Here is a 7,023-nt window from a genome sequence, read left to right as displayed (position 1 = left end):
TGTATGTTTCGCTACATTTTTTTAATGATCCATGCTACGTACAGTACGCGCAAACCTTCGAGCAAAAATTCAACTATCTTATGAATTATATGTCAATCAAGAATATTTAATGATCCTTAAAGAACTATGTCACAAATTCTCGTCGAGAAAGAATCAACTATAATTCGCCGAACAGTCATCGCAATTAAGAGGAAGCGCGCGGAACACCGAGCATGCCACAATATGATGCGTACGCGACGTTAACGACTCCGCCGGATGTTATCGCACGCTAAATCTACCGTAACTCGCGCGTTATTAAACCTCGCGGCCCAGTAGCCGGCCGGCCGGCCGGCTGGTCGCATAACTGTTTGCCGTTTCAGGCGAATCGAAGACGAGGTCGATCGGAATCGTTATCGGTGAGCTAAATCGACATTGAGCATCCGTGCGTAAAAAGCAGCAATTCAATCGTGATATAACTGAACACTGATTCTGCGGCTGGAGGTTTGCACGCGTACCGCACGCGGAATATTCAATTAAATTTGGAGGTCCACGCGTGCACTGTACGTTGAATATCGAATGAAATTATCACCATAATACAATGATAATGAGTGCCGTATGTTTCTATTTGGTTTGGTTGCTTGTATTGCATATGAGATGATTTAGATATTTCACACGTACGCTATTGTTGTTTACAGATAACACGCCTGCAATATCCACACATAATTCAAATGTAAAAGTCATAAAAAAGATAAATTATAAAATAAAATATTTGAAAGATTAAAGAATGCATATTAAATTTATACATTCAAGCTCTTTATCGCATCCTTGAATAATACGGCACACATTTATGATGACAGGCTTATTACAACTGAATAGTTTAGATATGGTAATGTAGTAAGTAGAACAATAATAGCTCTGAGTAAAGTAAAATTACTATTTTATGTGTAATTTAATGTATAGATGATTGATAGTGCATAAAAATCATCAATGTTATGTAATATGCACATATTATGTTGGAAAAAGAGTGCTTGAACCTTTGTAATTTCCTAAACTGTAACTCATTCCTTCAAAACAATGGCCGCGTGACTTAATTTATTATTGCATAACACTGCCCACACGTTCGGTGTGGCCACGGTGTGTAGGCCACGGCGCGTAGGCATTCAACGTTCCTAATTCAGCGTTTGATTTATGTGACCTCGATAAGCGACCTTGTCTTGCGAATTTTGGAAAGACGAAAGACGAGTGTAGATTTAATTTAACTATTATTTTATACGCAATTACTTCTTTTTGTATATTTAATGCGCATTACGCATCTATCGATCTTCGCGGATAAATGGTGTCACATTTGTACGGCGATAATTTTGCAGCGAATCGTTGAAGAGATTATTGAAAAAGTTTTACCACAGAAAAAAATACTTTCAAATTTGTAAATTACGATACATTATTATCATTATCTTCTGCGTCGACAGTCACGTCCGAACGGCATCTCTCTCACGGTATTTACGCTTAACTACCGTCATTTTTAACGGAACTGCACGGAAATTTAACGTAACGTTTTCAGCAGTTGCCGAACACATCTGTCGCGGGGAAAAAAAATATGTTTGAAAATTGCAAATTAGAATATTATTGTTACCCAAGGCAGTCGTCGATCAAACACGAAATTTACACTTGATCATGATGATTTTTAATGGAATTTAACCGATCAATCGATCTTTTCTTTCACCCGTGCAACGTCGACTCGTGGCCGGCCACCGTCGTATCTCCCCGGCGACTAATCGTGAGAGGAGAGGTCGCCGGAATATGGGTCCTGTGGACTCCGGCACTCGGTGAAAGGAGAGAAACTCCGTAAATAATATAGTGGGGATGGATATACAACGATGGCTTTTTTCTTCTCTGTCTCCTCGCGATTCTTGTACATACACACGTACATATGCACGATACCGATGAAAAAAAAAAAACACACACGCCCGTAAAAGCGGCTCCGCGAAGCGTTGATAGGTGACAAGGCTCTTCTCAATCGCTATACAGACTTGTACACATAGTTATTCAGCCGCGATATCTCGCCGCACGGGGTTTCCACGCGGTCGATGGCCCGCATTCCCATCATCCATTTAGCGTTAATGCGACTTTATCAAGTTTATTTTTAAACAAACGTGTTTCTTTCCGGCTCGACCGAACACGTCAAGCTCGTATGAGAACTGCTTATTCAAAAAATCAGATTTGAAGAAACATGTGTATTTGGCTTACTGCTGAGAACAAATCATGTGTAGAGTATTACACATACATATACAATGCATACAAAAAATTTAGTGAGATAAAAACTGTTCTCCAACGTGATTTATACGCTAACGGTATTATTAATTGGTGTTAATTGATGTATAATCTTCAAAATAGAAAATCTTTCTCACATAAAAAATTCTAAACCGGTACTGAAACCTCGAAACGGCTTCATCACATAAGAAGTTAAAATATTTCAATAGATAAATAAACGGCAGCTTTATCATTAAATATTATCTTAATGATAATATTGATAATAAAATAATTTGATAACAAACATTATCAAAAAATTTATAAAAACGTAGTATTAGAGAATTGTATATAAAAATTATAATATTACAACTGTTGATACGAGAAGTAACTTTATTGCTTTTAATTCCTTCTAATACTTGGAGTAATTTTATTATTCTCATGACAGTGGCAAAGGAGGATCAAATAAAATCAGTAATGTCAGACATGCTGACAGGAAGAGAGGACACTCCGAAGGAAGCAAACATTGCTAGTGGAATCCTTATGGTCCAGATACTTGGAGTGCAAGGAGATATCGGAACGGCCACGAGAAGGATAACGGTATCTGCCACGAATGATCCCCACCCTCTCGAATGCCATAGACGTAGTCGAACGGGCCCAGAAGAAGATAAACGGGAAATAAGATACATTCACATTTTTCGCGGCCTCGTAACACGCACCTGTCGCCAACAACATCGCAGACCGCAGCGAGAAACGAGCGATTATAAATCATAACTTTGAAATTTATATCTCACTAGCATCTCATTTCGTCTCTTCATTCTCAATACAGTCGCATAATTATGTAAAATGCATACATTAATAATCAGATTATCATTAAAGAATAATAATAATAAATTTCTGTGAAAATATTACATGAATAATCATAATGTAAAACAGTGTATTCATAAAATCGCGTTAAGATCGTTCAAAAATGAACGATCGTATAAACAATACTTATTTTGTACAATTTCGATAATACACATAATATAATAATAATAACAATATGTATTTTTATCATTAGAAACGATAGATTTCAATGTTCTAATTATAGCATGTTATAAGAAAATCAATTTATGTAGAATTTTAATACTGTAAGAGAAAGTAGAAGGCAATCAAGCGTTATGTACCATAAAATTCTGGAATTTCCCTCAAACTCGCGATTAGCGTAATACTACAAATAGAGTCAAGATTCTATAGTAGTACAGTTTTCTCCCGCTGCATGCTTCTGAACATATAACTACTTTTACCACAGATATGGCGGGAATGTCTAATTGTGCACGCGTTTCTGATTGGGACCTACTTTCCTCTTCCGGTAATAAGATCACGATTCGTTCGCCGGGCAAAGTTGCCAAGGACACTCATTCATTTAGAAATCCTAGGTCATGTTTATTAAAATATTATCGCGATTTAATCCAATTTTTCGACAAAATAGATTGTCGAAGTCTTTGATCTTTTTTATCAGAAATATAAATCTTTGAGGCACAGTACGGTAAGCAATTGAACATCTGCATCTGGCAATTATCGTGCTTGCTGTCAAAGTTACGTCTTCATTATTCCTAGTGACTAGACGTCCTGGTTTTCGAGGACATGTCATTTTTCCTGAAATGCCCCCGCACGAGTCTCAATTTTACATTCATAATATTTCAAAAATTATACTCTTTTATCTTACTCAATTTATTATTTTGTCTCATTAAAATTTCAAAATTCTAAAGCAACTATTAATAATGTTTCTACCGTTCTGCATCGTTGTGATTTGAGATTTATAAATAAAACATGAGATGCACGACTAACAAATAGCACATAAGAATATCAATTAGCGAATGTGATAAAATAATTCTGATAACAAAAAGTAAATTGTAACGTATCGCAAAAATATAATTTTCTTCCCGATCGGTTAACATATAAAGAAGTATAATCGTGTTGTTCCCAGGAAAATAGCCGAGCGAAAAGATATGAAAAACATCTTCACAATCTATAGTGACCACGTAGGAATAATGAGATGCTTGCTTGTCCATTTCTCTAATCTGCCAGCAAGGGCGTCGCCCTTCGTGCTCGTCTCAACGTGGCGTAACAGACGCCGATACCGAGCACGCAGCAGGAAACGCAACCAAGTACATCCAATGAGCGCCGCGTCGCTGCTCCGCGTCGAGGCGTTTCACGCGCATTTTTAGTCGGTCGATGACTCCGAAGTTGTATTAAACACCGGCTACGTTGTAATTGAAATTACGTAGTATCGGAGCTGAAAATGCCCGGCTGGTTGCGCGCAGTGTACGAAGTCTCGCTACCTCGACGAATGTCGTGATCACGGTAGAAAGAATACAAGGTATGTTAATATGCGCAATGACGATATTGACGGACGGAGGACCTGTCCGTCTCGCGGCTTCACTGATGAGCCGGTTGACAGCACTTATTATCACTCGTTATTTATAACAATTTGCTGATAGTATTTACTAATAAAATAATAATGAACTTTTAAAGAAATAAATAGTTTATAATGATTAATATTATAATATGTGAATATAGAAATTTATAGGACAACTTTTGCAATCGTTAATAATCGAGAGATTCGAATAATCATTGAGATCACTTATTAATCAATAAATATCTATAAATTAAATCTTTAAATCTCAAAATAATAAATATAAAAATAAGTCAATTGATCGGGTTTTCGAGTGGCTTAAGAATTTACGAGCGTAAAAGAGGTGAAAAGGAGAAAGAGATTTATGGATTGTGTCGCGGGGGGGTGCAATCGTTTCGCTTTACACCTCGATCTAATTAGAAACGGCATGTCTCAGAGCTTCAAGGCTGTCGCGTCCTTCGTGATCATTGCACGCTCGACATATTACCACACGAGAAGCCCCGCGCTCGGCGGCCAAGGGAGAAAGGCGATGTATGGCGAAAGAGTGTATGTGCGTGTGTATAGTGTTCGGGAAATTGTATTGAGGATGCACCGAGCGCACATTTAACCTGCCCGTGGTAAAGGTTCGGTCTAGTAGATTCAGTATGTTCCGCAACATGCCCTAATTCGAAGCATTGTTACTCGTATAATTTGATATACACGCATTCGTAAATAAAGAAATTAATTTATACGAGTCAGCTGATTACGACAATAAAGGTTTGAACCAAATTGAAACATTTATTTCACATTGTCTTACTATTATATTTTAAATAAAGAGAATGTTCTAAAGCTATTGAACGTCACAAGCTTAAGATAAGCTTAAATGTACTGTATAAATTCAGGTAATCTATATTTTTATTTAAAAAAAATTTTTTTTTAATAATTTGTAAATGTGCATGAGTAAAAATAAGTCTCTCAATTTTGAATTGATTATCGCAAAATCTCAAGATATTTTGTAGGCGTTTGCTTTGCTTTGTTAGAAAAAAAAAACTTCATTCTGCTTTCTCTTAAGATACACAGTAATTAATGTTCTCGCAAATAATTAAATTAGTAAAAAACTTATAAGAATTTTAATTTGCAAAGTTATAAATTTCTGATTTTTGGAATAAAAAGAATTTTTTCATTAATTTCTATTTTACTTTATTTCCATCGATATATATTTTAAAATCTCACAATAACCTATCAAAAACTTCAAGAGACAAATTTTTTACCAAGTTGCTAATTAGGTGTTTAATTGTACAGAAATTCATTTCTTTCGTATTAATTTAACCATTTTTTATAAATTAAATAAAAAAATGTCTTAAATTTTCGATACACTTTTTAGACGTCTTTTGGCCTTATGTTGTTTGAAGAATGTCTCTAAACTTGTCAAGACTTCGCAAATTAACGATGTCGCGAATCCCAATGTTAGAAAGTTTACGCAACAATGATTTACCTGAAGTTTTATGTCCGGAAGGATCAACATCGTTCTCGCGTCCGTTCGCCAGGGCGAACCGCGAATATCCGAGTTCACTATTCGATCCGTGTCCTTGCCTTCTCCAGTCCGTGTCTTCGTGCACGTTTTCGCGTACCCCCTCGGGCTAATATAAGATTGTCTCTTCGTCGTCGTCGCCAGAATTCTCTGGAATGCCGCGGGGTTTCCGCGGAGTGCTCGCGGTCGCGTCGTTCGCACGGTCGACCGGAAGTGCGAGCGGCTCTTCTCAACCGAGTACCGATATTCGGTGAACACTTTGTCCGCAGAATATCCCGACAATTCGCGAACGATCGCTTTTGCAAAGAGCAAAAATCACGCACTGCTCAAACGATTATAATTGCGATATCCTGTAGACACGAAAGTGTTACCAAATAGAGAAAAGAGCAACGATGTTTCCTCTCACATAACGTGTAATAAAAACTGCAGAAGAACTCGCGCTGAAGGACGGATATGGAAAACTGATATCTTGTCACAAGCACAGGGTTTTGGAAATTTCAAAATTGTCAAAAGGATGACGTTTAAACTGTAGCGAAATTCGAAGCGCGTTGGGACTCGACAACGCGATCGACGCGATGGCGTACACAACTTCCCGATAGACGATTCATCAACGGCAACCTAGAAGCTCGGCTAGGATCGGCAGTAGTCGGTGTAGCTCGGCGAAAGGGAAAAAGAAAGGGTGAGCAGAAGATAGAGTAGGGATGGGCCCGGTCACGAGGATGAGCCTGCTATGTGGCCCATCACAGAGAAGACCGTCTGCGGTATAAAAGTGAGGGGGAAAACCGCATGCTTCTCCGCGAGAAATGGCAAATTTCTCAATGACGGAATCTTTCCAAATCTTTGACATCTTTCCGTCAAATTGAGGTCGATAATTGCATGTAAATATTGC

At 37.6% G+C, this 7,023-nt stretch overlaps 1 long non-coding RNA gene across 1 annotated transcript; it reads left to right on the top strand.

The window, feature by feature from the left end:
- The first annotated feature begins 305 nt into the window (after positions 1–305).
- Positions 306–3,267, top strand: LOC136999975 (uncharacterized). The gene is made up of 2 exons (XR_010890298.1): positions 306–395; positions 2,675–3,267. It is a non-coding gene; the product is annotated as an uncharacterized lncRNA (long non-coding RNA).
- Positions 3,268–7,023: the final 3,756 nt, after the last annotated feature.

This window comes from Linepithema humile, chromosome 5 (genome assembly GCF_040581485.1).
Source record: "Linepithema humile isolate Giens D197 chromosome 5, Lhum_UNIL_v1.0, whole genome shotgun sequence".
Lineage (NCBI taxonomy): Eukaryota > Metazoa > Arthropoda > Insecta > Hymenoptera > Formicidae > Linepithema > Linepithema humile.
Note: the sequence above shows the minus strand (reverse complement) of the source record. Positions and strands in the feature narration are given on the sequence as shown.